This window comes from Silurus aristotelis (genome assembly GCF_946808225.1).
Source record: "Silurus aristotelis genome assembly, chromosome: 13".
NCBI classification, from domain to species: Eukaryota; Metazoa; Chordata; class Actinopteri; order Siluriformes; family Siluridae; genus Silurus; species Silurus aristotelis.
This window is the reverse complement of record NC_139586.1, coordinates 9,090,942-9,115,648: the sequence shown is the minus strand read 5'-3', so window position 1 is coordinate 9,115,648 and position 24,707 is coordinate 9,090,942. Positions and strand designations below refer to the sequence as shown.

At 37.3% G+C, this 24,707-nt stretch overlaps 1 protein-coding gene across 7 annotated transcripts in view; it reads right to left on the bottom strand.

The window, feature by feature from the left end:
- Positions 1-21,795, bottom strand: part of naaladl2 (N-acetylated alpha-linked acidic dipeptidase like 2) — a 318,477-nt gene extending 296,682 nt beyond the window's left edge. For 5 of the 7 annotated variants that reach the window (XR_014536332.1, XR_014536333.1, XM_083558491.1 and 2 more), the window contains exon 1: positions 21,550-21,795. The gene's annotated coding sequence lies outside the window, so the exon portion shown is untranslated. The remainder of the gene's footprint in view (positions 1-21,549) is intronic. The other 2 variants (XM_083558493.1, XM_083558494.1) reach the window with 2 other exon arrangements.
- Positions 21,796-24,707: the final 2,912 nt, after the last annotated feature.

Here is a 24,707-nt window from a genome sequence, read left to right as displayed (position 1 = left end):
CGATATTTGTTTGTTGGTTCATTTGTTTTCTTGCTTATTGCAATATCATGTTCCTGTCTGCTAAACCTGAAACTCCAGCCATATGTTTTCACAAAATTCCGAACTTTTTTTCATATGATTTCATTAGAAATATTATCAATGTGATATTTAGTTAAAAATACAGTGTGCTGTCTATTTTACATGATTACTGCAATACTATGATTCCATTGTATTCCATGAATACAATGATTTCCATGTTATTCGCAAGATGTTTTGTGTGAACCTTCAATTTCACATTTAAACGTGGTTTTATATGGTCAATCTGCCTATATATTATCAGCTTGGATAACTATGGCGTAAAGACAGCCTTTGTCAATAAGTGTCTCAGCCTGTTTGGCAAACTGTAGGAAAAAGCCAGAGGTGACAGGGGCAGGGAAAAACTACCTCAGACAATATTGGGAAAAAACTTAAGCAGAACCAGGCTCAAAAAGAAATCTATCCCCGTTTGGGTGACAACGCATTTAATCATTTGAGTTACCAAGTTTGGTGATGTTATTTATTCACTAATGGAAAACTGAGTGTAAAACTGTTAGCAATTGCAGTCCAAGCCATTTCCATGTTTAATAAGTGGTATTATCCACCCATTTGTATTTGCATTATATTTTTAACAGAGGACCATGTCACAGTTTCACAGAAATCTACAATTATATTGTAATTATTAACAAGCAAGCAAAACAAACCACCCTGAAATGAAAAAAAAAGAAGAAACCTAAAGAGGAACCAACCTTAAAAAATTTAGTTTTTTTGGATGACAGTGGATTGTGGGATTATAAATGATTACAGCATACATATGTATTGTTACATCAACAGATGGCAGCACAATTCAGTATACACAGTCACAAGGAGCACCAACCTTAATAAGTCAGTGTGCCAATAGATATAGTCATGTGTACATCGGGAGCTGTGCAACTGGTGCTATTTTGACCACGTATTTTACCATGCCTGCTATTCTGACCACGAGTGCACCCTGTCACCGACCTCTTATCACAAGTAAGTTTCTCGCCGGAAACAACATGATCTCACTTCTGCACCCTCACTAGATTTGGCTCCTGCAGACTTTAACCTCTTCCCGAAGTTGAGAATCCAGCTCAAAGGTTGCCGCTTCAAAATTAGGACATCCAGGACACATTCCAGAAGTGGCAGAAACAATGGGAGAACTGTATTGCTGTACATGGAGACTATTTTGATGGTGATGGTGTGTACTCATAGATTAAAAAAAAGTACTTTGTTGTAGACAAAGCTAAACTCAAAACCTTTAAATACCGCTCCGTATATATGAGTATTTCTTAAACTGTTAATAAACTAATAATTACACACACATTTTGTCTCTAGTAGTGTGGAAAACAAAAAATATCCAACAATGTATAAAACCTAAAAGAGCAAAATTGGCCAGACTTGTTCATGCCAAAGAGGAAGTCTGTGGTAACTCAAATAACCACTTTTTACAACCGTGCTAGGCAGAAACACATCCTAGAATCAAGGCAACCCTTGAGATGAATGAGTTACAACAGAAAAAGGCCACTCACTGCACCATGCAATACATATGTATGAATAATGTGTGGTCAATTAAGAATACTATGTGAATAATTTTGTCTTTAAAAAAAAGTCAAAGGCTTGTGAAAGGTGGACTAAACCACCCCAAAAAAAACTGTTATGCAGAATTAATGTAGCGTACAGTTGTTTTAGGCAGTGAGAACTAAGAAGTGACTGTGACAAGAAAAAAAAAACTTAGAGAAGCAGCATACAATGGCTCGATGAAAGCGAAGAAGGAGATTATAGGTAATGAGGGCCAACAATTGTTTCTGATTCTTGTAAGTATTACTATGGAGGTTTTAGAGACCGGGTCAAGTTTCCTCTGCTCATCAGGTAAGTAGTTCTTTGTGCTAGAGCATGGCCTAATCCTCTCCCATGGACAGAGACTGTGTCTCTGTGTAGTCGTGCGTGTCCGCAAATGACGACAAAGACACACTCGCATCTCTCTCCGTCTCGCTGGCTTCTTCTCACACACATACACACGCACAGTGTCACCCTCCCACACACCTCAATCTAAAATTGTACCTCCACTCCAGCAGAGCAAAATGGATTGCCATCAAATATTGATATCTCTTATCTGTTGCTTACACCAGTAACAACTTGGCTGTCTCTCTCTCTCACCCACACACACACACATGCGCACGTGCAAGCGCACACACACCTACACACACACACACACACACACACACACACACACACACACACACACACACACACACACACACAACACACCACACACACACACACACGGCCTATTATTCACAAAACGGAACAATCAATTTCAACTTGTCCTATGCTAGGCAAAAAAAAAAAACAGCACTTAAAGTGGCTAAAAGAAGCTATAGTTATTCATGCAACAAAGACGAAACCTCTTCAAAGAGAAGAAAAGCGTAAACTCTGGACGAGTGCTGATACTCTTTATGCTTTATTCATGAAACTTGCACAATACTTCCCTCTTAAAAAAAAAAAAGGTGAAATAAAAAAGAACAGTCTCTTTTACTTTACAGCAAGCTTAGGAATTAACATCCGGCGGATTACATAATTGCCCTTCAAGCGGAGAACTAAAGCGAAATGTACTCGAAGTGTCTTCAACACGCAGAACACGTGTGAGCACATGCTCGGAAATCGCACTTGTGTGACATTGTTGGAATTCATATAGCCTGCCTGCGATAATCAATCAACCAACCACACACTACTCCTAAAAAAGTGTGAGTTTCTAGTCTAAATCCTATAAATCTTTCCCTTGCGACGCTGAATGACTAAACCAAAACAAAAAATTAAAAAACAACAAAAAAAATAGATAATGGACTATTTTTCTAACCAACTAACACCAGGATTCTTCTTCTTCTTCTTTCGGCTTCTCCCATTAGGGATCGCCACAGCAGATCATCCGTCTCCATACCCCCCTGTCCTCTACATCTGCTTCTTTCACACCAACTACCTACATGTCTTTCCTCACCACATCCATAAACCTCCTCCTTGGTCTTCCTCATTACCTTCTTCCTGGTGGCTCCATCCTCAACATTCTCCATCCAATATAACCCATGTCTCTCCTCTGCACATGTCCAAACCATCCCATACGTGGACATTTCTAATCCTGTCCATCCTCGTCACTTCCAACGAAAACCTTAAAATCTTCAGCTCTGCTACCTCCAGCCCCGGCTCCTGTCTTTTACACAATGACACTGTCTCTAATCCATACAACATCGTAGGTTTTATGACAGTCCTATAAACTTTACCTTTCACTTTTGCAGATACTCTTCTATCACAAATCAAACCTGCTATCACTCTTCTCCACCACTGCACTCTTTTCTTCACTTCCCTAACACACTCTCCATTACTTTGCACTGTTGACCCCAGGTACCTGAAATCCTCCACCTTCTCCACCTCTTCTCTCTGCAACCACACTACTCCACTGTCCTCTCTCTCATTCATACACATGTACTCTGTCTTACTCCTACTGACTTTCATTCCCCTTCTCTCCAGTGTGTACCTCCACCTTTCCAGGCTCTTCTCAACCTGCTCCCTACTCTCACCACAAATCACAATATCATCTGCAAACATCATAGTCCACGGAGACTCCAGTCTGACCTCGTCCATCAACCTGTCCATCACCGCTGCAAACAGGAAATGGCTCAATGCCGATCCCTGATGCAGTCCAACCTCCAGCTTGAACCAGTCTGTCGTACCTACTGCACATTTCACTGCTGTCACACTGTCTTCATACATGTCCTACAAAACCCTCACATACTTCTCTGACACACCTGACTTCCTCATACAATACCACAACTCTCTCGGCACCCTGTCTTACGCTTTCTCTACATCCACAAACACACAATGCAACTCCTTCTGACCTTCTCTATACTTCTCCATCAACATTCTCAAAGCAAATAATGCATCTGTGGTGCTCTTCCTCGGCATGAAACCATACTGTTGCTCACAGATGGTCACCTTTTTTCTCAGCCTGGATTCCACTACTATTTCCCATAACTTCATGGTGTGACTGATCAAATTAATTCCCCTGTAGTTACTGCAGGTCTGCACATCTCTATTTTTCTTAATGATCGGTACCAGCACACTTCTTCTCCATTCCTCAGGCTTCCTCTCACCTTTCAAAATCTTGTTGAACAACCAGGTTAAAAACTCCACTGCCATCTCTCCTAAACATCTCCTAAACATCTTATTACTTATATTACCATCTTATTCTTCTTTCAGTCCTCAGTCTTCTCCTTTTCTTTTTCACCTCAAAACCATCCTACAGACCACCATCCGATGTTGTCTATCTACACTGTCCCCTGCCATCATCTTACAGTTTTCAATCTCTTTCAGCTTGCAGCTCCTGCATAGAACATAGTCCACCTTCCTCCACATTTATACATCACCCTATGATCTTCCTTCATCTTAATAAATCAATAAATCAATAAATATTCACCACTGCCATTTCCATCCTTTTAGCAAAGTTCTACCACCATCTGCTCTTCCACATTCCTCAACTTAAGGCCATACCTACCCATCACCTCCTCATCACCTCTGTTCTCTTCACCTACATGTCCATTAAAGTCTGCCCCAATCATCAATCGTTCTTTCTTAGGTACACCATCTACCACTTTAAAATGTATCCTTCTCCGCGATCTCACAGCCCACTTGTGGAGCATAGGCACTGATGACATTTATCATCACCCCTTCAACTTCCAGTTTCACGTTCTTCACCCAATCAAAAACTCTTACTTACACCAGGATTGTGGCTCCATAATTATTTGTCAAGGTATGTTATGATTAAATTATACACAGGAGGCTTGTAAGCATTAGAACAATCCAATTAGCAAATCTAAATATCGAAGGTACTAAAAACAGCGCAAGAAGAAAACTAAGGTACACTCTGATAGTCACTTATTATTACCATGACAAAATATTAAGCTATGCAATGCAGATACTCCATGTACAAACTTTTTTTTTTTTTTTTCTCAATAAAATTGCTCTTGGGACCATCCAAAGATTTATACTTCTTATGGGGTTGTACTGGAAATATTGAAGTCTTAATGAAAATTTTTTTGTGATAATATTTTACATTTTTTTTTTTTATTATGGAGATTTGCTGCCAACACAGCTTCATGTTCCCAGCTCCATTATACTGGAGCCTGGCGTCTAATCTGTGTCTAATTCTTTATGATCGTTCAAGCTTTTCTTAAAGCTTTATTGGTTTCCTTCCTTTCTAGTTAGACACATTGTCTTTACTAAACTGTCACTAGGTGTCAGTGTGTTTGGGTATGGTTCCCTTAACAAACTGGCACCCCAATTATCGTAACTTCTTCCACCTCATGCCCGTGTTTTCACAACTGGCTCCAGATGTCCCTGACCTTAATCCAGAAAAAGTGGTTACTAAGGATGAACAAATATACAGTATCTGTAGGAACCCACAGAGAACATTTAATTTATGGCATTTGGCAGACACCCTTCTCCAGACTGACTTTCTCATTTATTCAACTGAGCACATGAGGGTTAAGGGCCTTGCTCAAGGGGCCAAGCAGTTGTGGAGATTTTTAACTCATAACCATCCAATCACAAGTCCAACATCTTAACCACTGGGCCACCTTTCAATGGTAATACTACTTACTCCTTTTTTTTGCACTTACAAATATCCTATCCAATTGTGTGATCCCAGTAAATCCACAATTCAAAACCACTTCACTTATTTGTTTGTTACTTTATCAGATTTAGAATACTGTCGATCTAACAGGGAAATTGTTGGGTTGCAGTTGCTCACAGTGAATTGAAAGTAAAAATAAAGTAAAATTAAATATAAGAAATGTAAATATAAAATATACATATTGAGTTACAGCATATATTAATCATACATACTGTACAATCAATTAATTTCCAATTATGATTTTGACACAATTTAAACAAACATAGACAAACATGTTTGCATTAGTTTTTTTTATCCAACACGGTTTTAAATTTGCAGTAATTATCACTTGGCAATATTAAGTGTTATAAAGTTTAAAGCCTAGTGTGAAATCGAAGCATATCCAAACACACTGCCCTTGTTCAATGTTTTCTACAAGATCGGTCTCTTTTAACACAACGTTCAAATGTTCGAAGGATCAGTGGCTCCGTGTACTATGTGCTTGAGTGTTTAATAGTGTGATTACAGCATGAAGGTCACTTTGCACATGTACAAACAGCGAAGCTATGACTGAAACTCCAAGTAATTACTGAATACATTTTGTTAAGGCAGATGTGACGGCATGCATTTATCCAGCAATTTCACTGTAATTTTTTGGGCGAAAATTTATAAAAATGCATATTGCACATGCATAAAACGAAGGCATATAAACCTATAACTATAAATAGCTTGACGAATGGCCAAATGAAGGAAAAAGTAGGGTTGATAAACGTGGGTTATGTGGGGTTCAATAAACTGTGAACAATCACAATAAACTTCATAAGGGGGAGTGAAAATATTTCACATTTACAAGCAGACAGACGCTCCCATGCAAGTTAAATCAAAGCCAGAGTACCAGCATGTAATCCAGCATCCATAAATCACTCGTGATGATCTCCTTCTTAATCAACCTAAGCACAAACCACTAATAAAAGATGATAGTGTTACAGTTTTGCAAAGTCAAGGTAAAATATTATTTCAGAGAGGCAAGCCCAGAGAACACTTTGCACGTCAAATAAAAATTTCACACCATGGCGAAATAAAAAATAGCTCAAACAATAAAGCGATTCGTTCAGTCACAAAGGTAAACCGTGTTCTCCATAACTTCTCCAGATTGATTGAATGGCAAATTGCCAGTCGCTGAATACTTGGCAGAATAAGCAATATGAAGATTGGAGCATATTCTTCAAGAGAATAAAAAAGTTACTTAAATACGAGACATACCACAATAAAAGGTAACAAACAAACAAACAAATAAATAAATAAATACTCATACAAACAAATACCCAAGCTGTTCGATGTCACATAATGAAGCTATTTTTATTTTGAATTTGCACTCCATACACACCTGCCATGGCAAGATTCTGCTTGATGTAACTTCCCCTGCTTTCTGGTTCCCAAAAAGCCACCTAAGCCAAGCTCCAGTAATTACCTCCACAGTTCACCAGAGAGTCTAATTTCCATCACCTCCTGACTATTTCAAGAGTGACGGCCACACATGATTGATGGGTTATGAAACCTTTTTTACAGTTCTGACATTTTGTTGAAACAAGCTGGTATCTGAACTCTTCGTCTGCTCCTAGCTCCCACTTTCAGCCCTTTGTTTTTTTCCCCAAAGTCCTCCGCTGTCCTTGAGCCCCAGCACTGCACTTTGATCATGTCTCTTTAGGGAGAGGCCAGGAACCTGCAAGATTAATGCTTTCCCAGGGCATATCGCATCCCACTGCCAGCTACTTTAATCACTCACAGTCGCTTATTGTGGAAGCAGAATGTGTTTTGAGCTGCTTACAAGTGCAACTGTGGCTGGAGTCAAATCTGTAATGTAGGTCCGTTGGGTACTACTTCTAAATCTGATGAAAGAGCAGTGAAAGAGGACCGGAGTATCTGGTCTATATTGTCACTTCATCCAGCAGTCCCAATATACCAGCGGTATATCAATAAATGGCTCCCCAATACACATACTAAATAGCTGTAGGCCGTTAGTAAGCAAATCATTAGCAAAACAAATGTCAAGTACACTAATCTCTATCCTACTCGAAGAAAAAAGTTTCATTTCACACTTGACCAAAACTGTAGGCATTCAGACACAAAAGTTAGTTACTCAACAAGTCCACTCAAAAAAATGTTTAAGAGCAAAACAAGGAGTTAATCTGAACAATCATAAAAACAACTAAACAAATTTGGTTCTTTCACCTTTTTTTTTCTTTTCCTCTGGCAAAAATAGAAGTTTTACCACAAAATGAATAACTACTTTCAAGAAAATATGCAGCAGCCGAGAGTAAGGAAAGGAGGCAGATGCATCCAAAAGCGGCACACATCTTGTCTCCTGAAAATCACCAAAACAGCAGCATTATCATAAAATAACCCCACTCATAACACTCACTGTCATAAACCAGGCTTATTGGAGCTTGATATGCCTATTTTCTGGTGTCAAGAAAACATCTAAAAAGGAAGACACTATGTACGCCTGCCAAGCTACCGCAAACGCAAACAGAATGATTCTTTCTTTCCACTAAACATTTTAAATAACCTTTTAAATGTATGGCATGAAAAATAGTGTCTTTCTGTCACAATTGCTTCCCTCTGCATTGCGGTTCCATGGCAATGGATATAATTTACAGGTATTTGTATTGGTTTTTGTTCTTTTCTTGTCTTCACCTCTGCCTTGTCTTTGCCTTGTTGTCCTGTTGTGGTAACCTATTTTGTGTAAGTTCTTAATATTAGTTTGTTTATTTACTGTATATCCTCTCCAAGTCATTGCTTCATTAAAAGTCTAATCATGCTTTTGTACTTCCATTAAAACTTGCACAGCCAACATACATATTTATAATAAAACCATAAGCAGAATGGATGGCAACTAGGGGTGAATGGCAAATAGGGTTGGTAAATCTCATCTAAGATTCCTGTTCCTGTCTGACAGAAGTGGAATCTAATATGATATTGAGCTGTTGAAGCATGTCCGTCTCATGGGTTTCAACATTCTGTGAGCTCTGATGTAATTTTTTTCGTTGTTTACCACAGTAATAACAAGAAGTGATTTGGGCTACCGCATACTTCTTGTCAGTTCAAACCAGACTGTCCATTCACTTTTGAGCTTTTTCTCATTAGCAAGGTGTTTCAGCACACAGAACTCCTGTCCACTGGATGTTTTTTTGTTATTTACATCCTTGTAAACTTTAGAGCAGTTGTGTGTGAAAATCTCTGGTGGTCAGCAGTTTCTGAAATAATTTAACCAGCAGAACTGCAACAGTAAAAGTTGCTCAGTTCACATTTTTTCCCACCTATTCTGCTGTTTGATGTGTACATTATCTAAAGCTCTTGATCTTGGTCTGTACTATTTTATGCATTTCGCTGCTGCAGAATGATTGGTTGATTGGCTTAATGCATGCATGAGCATAGGTACAGGCGTTCCCATCAAATTGGCTCTTGACAGCATGACCACCATTATGCCATGCTGGCTATTTGTGCTCCAGCTATATATTTTAGCCATTAAGCCATTTATTTGATCTGAACTATAAGCATTTCCCAGCAGGTAGCCGTTTTATGCCACTTCCCCTTATGAAAGTAATAAAATCCTTTTTTTTTTTTTTACATGAGACATTTTGGAAGTTAAAAGCCCATGAAACAGAAGCTGCCAAACTAGGTTCAGATTTGTAACCCTATGTGTTTGCCAGAAGTGTTGGGGCCAGAATGGGTCAGAACATAAAACTGTTAACAGAAAAAAAAGCCCACAAACTCAAGAAAGGCCAGAGTGTGTGTGCATGTCACTCTTGGCAGAGCCGTGGGCGGACACAATGTCTATCAGAACACTGACAGAATGAAAGAGAGCGTGGGGGGTTGGGGGGGGGGGTGTAAGAAGAGCATTGGGTAGTTGGAGCTTATTAAACTCCCAAACACACAAAAGAACAAAATTCAGATTAGACTTTATGTCTGTGCCAGTCAGTTAGTATGGCACAAAAACAGCTCAAGATGGCTTGACAAGGGATGGAGGGAAAAATGGGTGAGAAAGGACAGACTAGAGTTTATAAAGTTAATGATGAGATAACATGCCAGTAACAGGTCTAAAAAAGTTGCTGGTATATCTATATAGTGACACTTAGGATGCAGAGACACAAACCACATAAAAAAATATAACACTGAAGGGAGAAAAAACATTCAATGCTGTAAAAATTTTCTACATTTCCAAATGTCACCAAACACACTTGGGTAATATACATGCATTTAAAAGGTTGCAGGAAATTAAACACAACAAACTTAACTTCTCTCTATCTCTTATTAATTAATTTATTTTTTATATTAATTATTAGCTTTGGCACAACAGCAACACTGCACATGCACTGCAATATTTACTTAGCTTTATATATTAATGACTAGACACAATAACCACATTGATCCAAGGGAAGGGAACAACAGATTACAGCAGATACTGGGGCCAAACCAGCATCTAGTGATCTAGTCCCAAATTCTGTGCATGCTTTAACTGAACTGCCATTAAAACCACCAGGAGTAAAACAAAAAAAATAAATTAAATCATTTTGTAAAGTTTGTATACAGAAGAAACCTAAAACCCGGGGGGGATTTTAAACAGAAAAAGAAAAAGAAAGTTATATATCCACAAAAATGACACTGCTCAATATTTGTATTCAAGATTGAAGTCGGCTTATCTGATAGCAGTCAGTGTTCTGTAATAGAGTCTAGTGTACACTGCAAACGGTCTACTTTGGATTTTGTAGCATTTTTCAATTGGCCTAAATAAAGTCCAAAACTAGGATTGATTCTGGTGATTGTAAGAAGAAAGGGCTTGTAATCACAAGTTTGCTGTCATATAGAAAAAAAAATCTTTTTTTGAACTGTGGATTTTTTTTTCCAATACCAGCACTCAAACTTGGAAGAGCAGTGCTTTTAGGGTGATGATATGTCATCATGCAGAAATACTAGCAAACAAGGAGAAATTCTCATATAAGAGGATTTCTGGCTTGCAGGCTCAACCTGTGCATTTTTGTGTTTCTATCAATGCAAGTGCTCAAAGCACAAAAGTGGACTAATTATAGTGCTTCAATCGTATATTATAGTGCTAACCAATCATATTGGTTTCATATACAGTATAAATAAAGCATTCAATATTACGAAGTGACCATAACAATCAAGCAGAAAACATGAAACAGGAAAGTTACAACAGGAGCCAATCACTTCACCTGAAATGAGAGTCACAGCTTGGGTTAGTGGAAGCCAAACCTGGACAACTCATTTCAAGATTGCTAGGGTTATGGTTTGTACATCTATACTTTAGCCCTTCATAAAATGTACTCAATTTGTCCAGGAACAGAATGCAAGTGTTAAAATACCTTTAATTGTGACCTTTGTATAGCAAACACATTTTGTGAGAAAGACCTCAAAGATCTTTGCACAGTCAAAGGTTATCAGACTAATAAATGAATGATCCAATTTAATAGTTAATAAAAAGGTCAAATTCAATACATAAATCTGTAATTTGTCTTTTTATCAGAGACCACTATGAAACGCTTTCAATCCAGCGTTTATTAGGATGCGATGCGACACAACCCTTTAATCTGGCGTGCTAGCACCAAACAATTAACATGCCAAACGACGGTCAAGCGCCGCATAAAATATAAGTAAAAAGTGTGGCAGATAAGAAGTCATCTTTGAGCAGAAAAGAGGAGAATGGTAAAAAGTGCAGTACAATGTCACAAACGGTTTGTATCTAAAGTCTGCAACGGCCCTAAGAGCACAACAAAAAAAGCATTTTCACATATTTATGTGTGAACTCTTGAATACCAAAGTAGGCCATGCACAGGTGTTGAGCTGAGATAAGACCGGCACTTTTCTAGGTTCCCCTTTTCCAAAACAGGATGTGGGTGGAGGGCTGTGATACATATTTTACGATCCATGGTTGTCAATCATTTTGAATGGATGGTACCATTGTGTGATTTTTTTTTCCTGTCCTTTTTTGTAACTTAGAAATGTGGTCTTGTGGAAAAATCCTTATAGATTGGTCCAAATAGAGGATCACCTAACAGCCGCCTAAATCTTTTGGTCAAGGGTTATGGGGCTCACCTGGGACCTGTCAAGTCCATCATCTCCTTAGATGTGAGAAGAAGATATGAAGCTTTAAATGCAGCAGTCAAGAAACCTCTCTGCAGAAATAAGGTCTCTTTCCAATGAATGAGGTCGCATGTACCATATTAATGTACTTGGTATATGTCTTGTAGACCATAAGAAATTCGATATGACTGCCAATAAGATATGATACAATAGCATATCATGAGGGGTTAAACACAATCACTGGAACCAATTACACCACAATGACATGAGAGTACTCTCATAAATCTTGGAGTCTGTCAAAAAGAATTCATGTAGACTATTTCATAGCAAATAGATTAGTTGTTCTGGTGTGTCATTGGAATGCACCCAGCCAGCAGGAACATTTTGGACATTTCTTCACTGGAAAGTCTTCAGGACAGAGGAATTAGCATTGTCTTTTTTCCCCCTGTTAATTTTTACAGTAGGGCTGGTTTAAAGACACTGCAAGATAAGATAAGTACCAGGAATTCTCCATAGGCTCAGGATTACACCTACTAGAACAAACTACATTTTTTAATAGAAACTTTTTATTTACTTATTTGTTTCACCTGTTTCACATTTTACTGAATATTAGCAATTATGTTAAAATGCACCATTATTTTGTCTTTTGATTGTGTTTTTATGTTTTCTGTCTTTACCCATGTTCAGGTTCTGTTCATGGTCATCTTGGTTATTTAGTATTTCAGTCCATGTATTTAGTATAATGTAAATATGTTTTTGTGCCAGTGTGTTTATTTTATTTTATTTTTATTTTAACTTCAAATGATACAGTAGTAATACTCAGAAATAATCGTTAGAAATAAATTATCTGCACTTGTATCTGCTTCTGTCTTGCTTGAAAAGTTGCTGAAAAAATTAATTGTTTAATTCATTTCATTAAACTCAGTAGAATCCGGATCCAGGGTAAATAAACTAATACATGAATAAATATAAACAACTTATATTAGTAGTTGTGTGCAAATTGTCAAGATTTGTGTTAACATCATATAATTTTAGAGGATTAAATAAAGGTCTAACACAACTAATTATATACAAGACCGGCTAATTGTATTGTAAAAAAGGAATTGAGACTCTGTATAAATAGTACTTCTCAAAAGCTCACATATTTAAAGGAAGAAAATCCTTTAAAAACATTTGCTGCAAGTTTTCAGCCAGCTAAGGTTGAGGCAGCAATTATAGTCTTCTTTAGTATGATGCTACAAGCTTGGCACACCTATTTCTGGGCAGTTTCTCCCATTCTTCTTTGCAGAACCTCTCAAGTTTCATCAGGATGGATTTTGAACATCCAGAGATGTTTAATTAGGTTCAAGTCTGGGCTCTAGCTGGGCCACTCAAGGACATTCACAGAGTTGTTTTGTAGCCACTTCTCTGATATCTTGGCTGTGTACTTAGGGTCATTGTCCTGTCGAAGGATGAACCATCACCCCATTCTAAATTCTAGAGCTCTCTGGACAAGGTTTTCATCTAGGTTGACTCCTGGTTCCTGTCGCTGAAAAACATCCTCAAAACATGATGCTGCCACCACCATGTTTCACTGTAAGGAAAGTATAGGCCATGTGATGAGCGTTGCTTGGTTTCCTCCAGACATGATGCTTGGCATATAGGCAGAATTTAATTTGTTTCTAATGGTTTGAGGGTCCATTAGGTGCTTTTTGACAAACTCCAGGTGGGCTGTCATGTGGCTTTTACTAAAGCGTGGCTTCCGTTTGGCCACTCTACCATACAGGCCTGATTGGTGGAGTGCTGCAGAGATGGTTGTTCTGGAAGGTTCTCCTTTCTTCACAGAGAAACACAGTAACTTTTTCGGAGTGACCATCGGGTTCTTGGTTACCTCTTTTGGTAATTTTTCTGTATCCTTCTCCAGATCTATGCCTCGATAGAATCCTGTCTCTGTTTCCAAATAATGTCCAATCAAATAAATTTACCACAGGTGGACTCCAATCAAGTTGTCGAAACATTTTAAAGATGATCAGTGGAAACTGAATGCACCTGGACTCAATATTGAATGGCAAACTTCTTTCATGTTGTCATTATGGAATATATATATATATATATATATATATATATATATATATATATATATATATATATATACATATATATTCACAAACATAAAAAAACAACAACATTGCTCTGTTCTCTGGGTGTTGTGCACTCGAATTTGTTAAACAGATGCCAAAACGCAGGAATAAAAAGAAGTGTGAACAATTTTCTGGCTCACTATCTAGTCTATTATCTAGTGTTAAACCTGCAGGATCAGCAACATCATGCTTTAATCGATCAGCAGAAATAGGAGATGAAGGAAAAAACAAAACAAGAAGCTCTTTGTAAAAATGCCCTCACTGAGGCGCTATCCCTTTTCCAGAGTCTCATAAACCTTGTCGTTCGTCTCCTGTGACAACTGCAATTAGCTTACTCATCCTGAAAACGCAGTCTAGCGTATCGCGAGGTATATCTAGAAACTAGCGCCTTGACATGTGGTAGTCTACAAGTGACAGGGCCCGCATATCTATTTGACTTTTGAAAAACAGACAGATGATGTTGGAGAAAGAAGATTAGACCTCCACCTTCACTCCTAGTCTCCTTGGCCCAACTGCAAGCAACCAGATATGCTGATCATGCAGGCACAGTTCTCCCAAACGATTCTTATTTTACCCTTAATGTTCAAAAATGACAAATAGCCCAGGGTGCAATTTAAAAATGAAAAGATCAAGTTTAACCCTGGGTCTGCAGTGATCTCACAAGCGGGATGCTCGTGAATTTATTAGAGATTCCAAAATGTCACCGCACTGGGGAGTTGATTTGAATGGACACTGTTTGTTTCCTTTTTTATAATTTATTCATTTCCCCCCCATTTTTTTTTTTTTTTTGACACTGGTTTTCACCAGGTTGCCATTGGTAATTAAAGCGGCACACCAAATGTGCACATACACAATGCTGAAATAGAAGGCAAAAGGACATCAAGACTGCAGACAACATTCAACAAACAACCAACTAAAATACAGAAGACAGAGATGCCAAAGAGTCAACTAGACAAATGCCCAAAATGAAAAAGAAAGGCCCAGTGAGAAACAGAAAAAAAAAAAAAAAAAAAAAAAAAAAATTTACTAGAAAAATGCTTAGGTTAGCCAAGAAATCTAAACAGCAGTATCCACTGCTGCCTCAACTATGTATATATTGTACGCCATTTTTTTTTTTTAGGGTGGCAGCGGTGTGCAGGGACAGTCAGTGCTGCAAGGCATTGTCCTCTTATTTTAAACAATATGGAAAAGACTCGTATGTGCCAATACTCTCCTGGGAAAAATGCAGACTTGTTCAATTTAGCTTTTTCCTTAATGTCCTTCAAGAATGATGGGTAGAAATATATTACAGCACAGACAGTATAAAGAAAGAGAAAATTGAGCAGTGTAAACTTACAGTTCCATTGAGTTGATTCAATCTAGATGAAGCACAGAAATGCCTAAAATGGCCCCCTTCATTTATCAGTGCCAAGGCCAGTACTCTTTACTGATCTCATGGTTCGGTTTTTACACAAGCTAGAAAGAGAACCAAGCACACAGCCTCTCATTCAACTCTTCCACTCTTTCATATTCAACCTATTTTGGTGAAAAGGTGATAAATGCTAGAGTGCTATTTCATGGCACAAATGGACACGATCCACGAATTCAAGTTTGAATTATTAACATCAGCTTTTAGACTCAATCAGATTTTGGTGTTTAAAAGCTTGACCCGGTCCTTTCACATGCACTGCTCAATCTCAGGAAATAATGGCTAGATCTATTCTACAATAGGCGGGTGTGTTATGTTTCATATCACATATTTGATATAAAAAGCTGCCCATTTGTAGACTTTGAACAAAACTCAAGTATACATCTTATGTACTTACAATCTTACTTATATACTTACTTATACGTAAGCTTACTCATTTACAGTATGTTTTACAATCAGAATCAGAAAGAGCTTTATTGCCAAGTATGTTTGCACTTACAAGTTGCACTTAAAAAAAATATATTTTATTTAATATATGTAAATAAATAAATAAAATAAATTTTATTCTTTCTTTATTTAATTACTTGCAACATTATATGGAAAATATAATAGGTTTATAATATAGGTTTGTGGACACCTGACCAAAAGATTTGTATGTGCTTTATTAGCATCCCATTCCACATATAGCCCCTATTTGCTGTAATAATAACCCTCACTCTTCTGAGATGATGTACCACTGGATTTTGGATTGTGTTTGTAAAAATTTGTGCTCATTCAACCACAAGGATGTTAGCAAAATTAGGTACTGATATATAGTGAGGTGTAGTTGAAGTAAGCATTCAAACACATCTCAAAGGTGTTTATTTGGGTTAAGATCTGTTTATGATTTATGATTTATATTCACACTCTTGATACCAAATGAGGATGGGTTTCCCTATTGAGTCTGGTTCCTCTCAAGGTTTCTTCGTCATACCATTTAAGAGCATAAATACAATAAAGCTACAAGTATGTGGACAGCCTACCATGCATTGTTTTCTAGATTTAGGCCTTTTTGCTGCTATATTAATATGAGTTTTTCCTGGCAACAGTCACCCCAGGTTTGCTCATCTGGGATAATTACATAATTTCCTTATATTTATAAATTTTGTTCTAGAATTTATACATTCTGTAAAGCTGCTTTGAGACAATGTCCACTGTGAAAAGTGATAAATTACCTTGAACTGTATAGCAGGCCACTCAAGATTTTCATGGAGCTCAATTTATGCTCAGGGGCATTGTCCTGCTCGAACACATTTTGGACTCGAAGTTCATGTGAATGGAAAATTTAATTTTTGCATATAACCATTGAGAGCAGATATAATTGCATACTGTATGATTACATATACGTTGCTATATATAAAAACTTATAATATACACATACATACATAGATATATATACACATACATACATAGTGTATACACACCTACTGTGCATCTTAATCTATTTTTACATTGTTTAAATGTTAAATAAAAAGGGAGATTTAGCATCATGTTGTTTAGCAACAGGATCTGGAAAGCTACAACATGCTCTCTATAATTCTGAATTAGTTTTAGTTTACAAGAAAAAGTCTCTTGTTTGGTCATCATTCAGTCAGATGGCTTCTTTGTGTCAGAGTTGACAGTTATAATGGGTTTTTATGCCCTATTTAATAGCAAAAAAGTGAAAAAACTAGACTTGTATGACATGTCACAAATGCTTAGTTTTAACATCGTAAACTCGAAGAACTCATTACTAACTTCCATTTCACTTAGTCAAACTGTAGTTCCTGCTAATTCACAGTACTGAATAATGCATTTATGTTTACAATATTTAGCAGAGGACTTTTTCCAAAAAAACTACCAGAAGTGTGTACTGCCTATCAAAAACTTCAAAAAATTAATTCTAATTCTTTTTTTATTATTTTTTTTCTTAGAATAGGTTACTGTATATCACAGCTTAAAATGTGGTTAGAGAAATAAATAGTTTTCTATAAAGGTAACACGAAGACAAAACAATGTCTGCAAGCCAATATTATTATAAAACAATCTTGTTAAACATTTATAGGGGGTAGTGGTGGCTCCAGTGGTTAAGGCGCTGGGTTGCCAATCGGGAGGTCTGGGGTTCAAGCCCCGGTATCGCCAGGCTGCCACTCTTGGGCCCTTAAGCAAGACCCTTAACTCTCTATGCTCCGGTGGTCCCTTACGAGGGAAATATCAAGGTCCGTGACATGGGGCCGCCTTCCAGTGGGCTCACCACCTGCAGGAGGGACCGTAAGGGACGGTGCTGTGAGGATTGGGCAGCAGTCGAAGGCGGGGGCCTGTTTAGACTGCTGCCCCCGCGACCCGGATTATGGATAAGCAGGAGAAAATGAATGAATGAATGGTTGTGTGTTTAGAACCATACTTGAGTCCCTAGGTTTCAGTTTAGTTTCATTATATCATACTTTAACAAGCTCACAGGAGTTTTAAAATTGTTGGACATTTTTCCCTTCTGGCAACTGGGTAAATTAAGTCAAATCCTTTTGTATTATGCATACAATAGCTGATGGCCTCTGCTTTTTTCTGAGATATATGATAACCCATGAAAAATGCATAGGGCTGACCAAATTGGCCTTGATAAAAACATCCTTTGAGTGGAGGAAAAATATTCATGAACTGGCCATTCAAAATGCCAAAAAATGCAGCATTTGTTTTTTATTTTATTAATTTACTTGCTTTTAACATCAGTAAAAGACCCAAGACACATTCGAAGTAGGAATCTTAACTAAGTTATTTATGTCTGAGCATCTAGCTATAGGGAATCCATACTACAGTGTCTTTATGCTTTCCCAGCCTGCATAAAAAAGTCAATTTGCTCAGACAATTCTACCTATCTTCCTAAAATACCTCATAATTATTGCAGAACTGGATCTTGGACCATTATTATAAAAGTCGAACTCATGATGATAATTACTTCATTGTAATTTCCCTTTTTATTTCACAGCAAGAGCAAGTTCTCTAATAATGAGTTATAAGTTCAGGCTTTCCATTTATATTCCTCTCCATAAGATACTGCTTCTTTAGCCAAAATCCTTGGACCTCACTCTGACAACCAACACCTTCCACCCCATCCCATCTCTATTAGCAATCAAGCATTTCATAGCAGGTACTGGAATCCTACCTCATAAACTCATAAACCTACAGGCGAACTACAGCAGATGGAGGCCACAACTGACTCCTATCGCCTGCATTTTAACATCCAGACAAATACAATTGCTCTATATACAGTGTCTTTTTCTTTGTTTGAAACGTGTTAAGGTGAAATGCATGGCGGGTTTTCTTTTTATATGAGACTTTAATAAAGTGTGCCAATGACATGTGAAGTAAACTTGTGTGTCAAGTGACCCTGAATAAGTTGAGAATGTTGAAATAGTTGAAAGGACCAGGTAAACTGATGACTGCTAGTGAAAATATATTTTTAAAATAAAGTGCTGCTAAAAAAAACGCTTCTCTACTTTGTAATTACTACGTTCGGTCTGACAGACAGAAAAAGAGAGCAAAAAATGGAGAAAGGGTATAATTGACAAAATATAGGCCAAAGTCATCAAGTTCTTGACCTTAAATTAGACACCGAACACAAGCAAACATCACTTCATTTAAGAAAAGACCTATTACATGTATTCCTGTACATTTAGCATAATTTGCGGAAAAAAGAGCAGGACAATTGGTTAAGATTGCTTTGGTGATCATAACCATGCTGCTTAATTGTTTATTTGCTTCCTAGTATTAAATCTTCTCAAACCCTTTTTTTTTTTTTTTTTTTTTTTTTTTTATACCTGTCAACAAACTCCATCACAAGCTTGACAAATTAAGCATTAAGCACCAGGTAAGGGCTTTTTCTATTCATAAACAAGGAAGGGAGAAAAATGTGGACATTTTTTTCTCCTTCGTGTCAGGCAAATACTATCCATGAACCAGCAGTATTCAACTAAAATTTAAATAAGGGTGCAGTTGCTTAATATTCCTCGCTTGCAATCTTCCAGATAAGCAAATAATGACTGAATGACAAGTTCCCCTTTGTTTCTTAACCTTTAAAGATGTTAACATTGTTATATGAAAATGGGCAGTTTTTAGCTTTGTCCCATAAGTCTAAACTTTACGACTAATGATTAGCACTTTTAATTATCTTACCAACAGATGAGATATAACTGTTTTGTTCATCTTTAAACGTTCCGTCAAATCCAGTTTGCCAGGGCTCTTCATATACTTAATTGACCACTGAAGCGCTTTGGGTGCAAAAGTTTGGGATTGGGAACAATACAAAGAAAAGTGTGTGTTGTAGCAACAACTTTGGAAACAGTAACCACCTTTACATTGAGTGGTAACTCAAAAAGCCCAGATGCAGCCGATGCTTGATGATGCAATGCATGGATCTGATAAGAGGCCAGTTTATGAATGCAAAATGAAAATGTGACATTTAATGAAAATCATTGGAAGTAATAAGGCACAAGTAGCATGATTGAAACCAGAGAGAATTTCAACAGCAGCAACATAATATAAGAATGTTAAAATCTTTCACATAGAGTTTACAAAGAGGCAATATATTGAGCTCAGAAGTTGTATAAATCATAAAATCCTTTAAAAACAGTACCTCTTGCTTCCCAGTCACAAACAGTCCACATTAAGGCCCAAGTTGTTGTGTGTGTGATTGACAGGGAATAGCAGATTCACCGAAAATGTTATACACCAAGGTTTCCATTTGCCTTTTGGATCTGGAGGCGCAAAGAGCCAAGCTTATCAATGTTGATAATGAACAATGCTCCGAGGGCAGATAAGAAAGGGTGGCCCACCAGGGCTGTGATATCAGACAACAGCGATGGGCCTTAGTTTCCTTTTGTACACTCATGTTTCAAAACGACCAGATGAACAAGTGAGAATGAGAGTGAGAAAGATGATACGAGGACGGGGGGTGGTGGTATGTCATAAGACTCTGACATAAAAAAAACCCAAGGATGAGTTATTAGTTCTTAAAACACTTGCTCAACTGCAAAGGTCTGTTGAGACCCTGGGAGGAATGTAGCACCTTTCATGTCATTGACATGTCTTATAAAAAGGACAATATCTATGGTTTCAGATGGCTGCCCGATGAAGAAGGTGACTAATAATGACAACAACATTGGTGGATTTACTTAAAACGATTTGTCTTCGAACTATTCTAAGCCTAAAACCTCAAGAATAAATGGCAGGAGGGTGGCTAATACAGGCAAAGGTATGCAGTACATCTTCCGACGTTGTGAAGGTCAGGTAAAATAAGTCATTATTATACTTTGTGAAACTGATCAGGGTTGTACTTTTGACCCGTAACGTTCAATGCACTTTGATTACTTCCTATGTCATCAATCCGACAAACTGCTTAGCTGAACTGTGGAAAAATAAATAAATGAATATAGTACATCACAGAAATTTCAACATTAACATATCCAATGTGTTTCAGACTGGATTTTTTAATCTTTATCAGCCACTTATATGGAATGCCAACCCAGCGGAGTAAAGCCATACATAACAGCTTCTTGTACACACACCTCCACATGGTGAAGTGAATACTGAACACTTCAGCTTTTTAAGAAACATATTATTCTCCCTGGAGCTAACAACAGGCAACAACAGGCTGCTATGCATGCACTTCCCAGTTTTTTGATGACCACACATACTGCAAACTTCCCCATTCTCGTGCACACACACATACACACACACATATGCAAACTCAATTAATTTGCATTTAAATTGCGATTATATATGTTGGCGTACACATTCCTTCTAGTTGCCTCTGTTATCGTGGTGGTGTCTGCTGCCACATGTTGTTTGCAGAAATATGCTCCGCAAGCACACTTGGTGCATTGACAAAACACACTGACATCTGCGAGGCACTTGCAAACATCAGTAAATGTCAAGAGTTCGCTGAAATATACGCTCTGAACAGCCAATAGTTTTAAACCGGTGTCTTCCAAGTCGACTACGCTTTTGCGAAAGTGAAATAACAGCTGCTCCTCGGGTAGTGTCATCCTGTGACTAACCTAATATACGTTATTTAGGACCACACAGGAGGCTGCCCTGCTGAAGCCTTTTAAAACAGACGGTGCTCTGCATGAGCCTGGGACATATATCCGCATCGAAATAAAAGCCTGTTGCACTTTGCACAAGTAGTCGAGCGAAGAAACATTTACCTTCAAAAGTTGAGATGATAGCCTTGTGTGTTCTGTCCTCTCTCTCTCTCTCTCTCTCTCTCTCTCTCTCTCTCTCTCTCTCTTTCTCTCTCTCTCTCTCTCTCTTTCTTTCTTTCTTTCTGTGCCTTTGACAGGAGAGCAGGTTAGCTAATAGCCTGCCATGTGGGAACACATTCACTTCTCTGTTACTCCGAAGTCAAGAAGTTATTCTAAACTGCTTCCTGCCTCACCTGAACTCATCCAACCTGTTCTGCATTTGATCGACACGACTTCCTCCTCCCCGCTACTTGTCTGTATGCACCTGTTGAAACCAGACACACCAGTTGCAAAATAATGCAGCATGAGCTAAAAACTGTTTAAAAACAAAAAAAACACCCTATCCAATGTCACTTTCGAAAGGACATCTTTTTTCATCTTGTGTCCTATATTCTTTTTGCAGCTCTCTGCTTCAGACAAATGATATTTGATCATTTATAGTTTTCACACAATAATATACGAGACGCTGGATAAAAAAAAAATATTACATTGATCCGTATGTGTAGATAAATCTGACGAACTAATGAAGCCCAAACCATAAAATGTCACCATGAGTGTGTGGTGGAAAAAGAGAACTAAAAGCAACTTCTCACTATTCAAATTCTGTCCTGGGTACCAAGGTAATGTGATATAATTTTTATAAACAATTTCAATTGTTATTAATTACATTGACCATAAACAATTTCTTGACTAAGCAAGGTAGTCTGTCAGTAGTAATGACAGTATACTGTATACTGGTTTTATTTTTGGTTTTAACAGTTAGTCACAGGTGTACAGTAACAAGTGATTCTCTGAATATGAATTTCAGATCAGCCAATCAGATATTTTGAAACAATCAGATATGTTTAGTTTATCTATCACTAAACATGTTTTGCACCAACTAGCTTCACATTTGTTATTAAGACAGCTTAGTTTATACTGTATATTCTTCTATCTTCTATATATATATATATATATATAAAGCTCAAATACCACTGACTGACTCACTCACTCATCACGAAATCTCAAAAACCACTGAACGGATTGCAATGAAATTTGGAACATACCTTCCTCTTGGGTCTTAGGTGCTCACTAAGAAAGGGTTTTGAAAAATTCGCCCTGGATCGCGGCTAACTCACGAAAAAACCCGATTTCTCACACATTGTAAATTCTTCGAAATAACAGTACGGATCCTAATGAAACTTAGTACATTGTTTCTTATTAGATGTCAGATGCACGATAAAAATTATTTTCACAGTAGTTTGCCCTGTATCGGTACTACAAAGGGGTAGTACGTTATTTGTTGACGTTTTTTTTTTTTTGCTGTTGTCTTTTGTTCTGGGTGTGTTGTTCTGTTCCTGATTTGGTGTTGTGTTTCTGATTTGCGTTTGAATTTTTTGGTTCGCTTTGTACTATATTTTTTTATTTGCTGCTTCTCTGAGGCATTTACTTAATTTAGTATTATGTAAAGTTGATGTGTTTCTGAATTGGGTTGTTGTGCTTTTATTTGCTTGTATTTTTCTTGTTGTGATTTTGTTTTGTTGCTGTTGTTTTTTATTTTAAAATTTTATTTGTTATCTTCTTTCTTTTCTTTTTCTTAGTTTTTCAAAAGGGCCAAAGGGTTTTTGTGTTCATACTGTAGCTGTTCATGCACACCACAAACTATTTGCCGTCCTATGACTATTGATCATTATGGCTTTGCGGTTCATTGAAATGTAATCATTTAAGTCTAAAAGCTCAGTCCTTAAAAAATCTTTAATGTCTGTGAGTTCAAATAATTCATGAATAAAAAATGTTCTGGGGGCAAAGGTCATCACCTCAAAGATAACTGAAAAGATGTGTGTGTGTGTGTGTGTGTGTGTGTGTGTGTGTGTGTGTGTGTGTGTGTGTGTGTGTGTGTGTGTGTGTGTGTGTGTGTGAAGCTGATTAATGTTCAAGCAGAATATATAAATAAATAATAACAATAAAAAAAATGATACTCTGACCTCCCAAGTCTAGACTCTATATCTGAGCAAACCCGCTTTAAATGTAACATATCCAAATCTATTTGCAAAAAAAAAAAAATAGTAAATATTGGCCGGTTTGGCAAGAGAACCCAGAAAGCTTCCCCTATATCTTCAGGTTTTTATTAACATATAATTTCATCCCCATTTCCTGAAACAAGCATGAATACCTTCCAGTGCCTTCTTTTAATTTTCTCCCCTTTGAATGTTGTGACAATTTGTAGTGCTATACACTGGAACTGAAATGCATTTCATCTGCTTTTTTTGCCATTTGATTTATACACGATGCTGAATTCTTTAAGGTGGAAAATATTTTATTGCTGAAAAAATCAAACAGACAAAAAAAGAAAAAAAGCAGATATTAATGGGTAGAATAAGTGTCCACTGTAGGTCAGTACCATTTGGCTGCCTGTTGTCTAATTTCAAATGTCTTATTATTAATCAAAATTACACAGCTAGATTCTGATATATTCACACTGAAAGTTGAATACTAAATCAGTGAATTCATGGCAAAGCAGATCTTGGTAATAAATGGAATTACCCATGGATGGCATTGGTAGGGTATGACCAGGGTTATCAGATTCCATTCACAAAAACAACCCATGCATTTTTTTTTGTTTAAATAATATCTATTTAAATTATTTCAAAACAACCAGTGTTCCAAAGAATTCCAAATCCATACAAGCATTGAATTCTACCACTTCCCCAAGTCTTAATATAAATGAATGAACTGATAAGGACATCTTCCAAATGCCATAAATGTAATGTAAATGTTATTTGGTAAAAAACTGTCACCTGGGATAAAAAAAAAAACAAAAAAAACAGATGACCACCTTAAAGCTAATGCATGATGATTGTTCAATAAACGTTACTGCCAGTGCATTATGAGAGATGGGGGTGTTTTGAACAGATTCACATAAGGTAGTGATGCATCTAATATCATCTGCACACTCCTACAGTACCTCCAGTTGTAGTGATACCCCATGGTGGAAATACAATCAGTAGAGCGTGAGAGCCGAGTCACTTCCAGCACTGTCATTAAACTTTAGAGCACAATAACAGGATCCACCATGTGCTGATAATTATATGTAAGAGCCAGTAAAAAAAAAAAAAAGTGCAAAAAGAAATGAAAACAATATT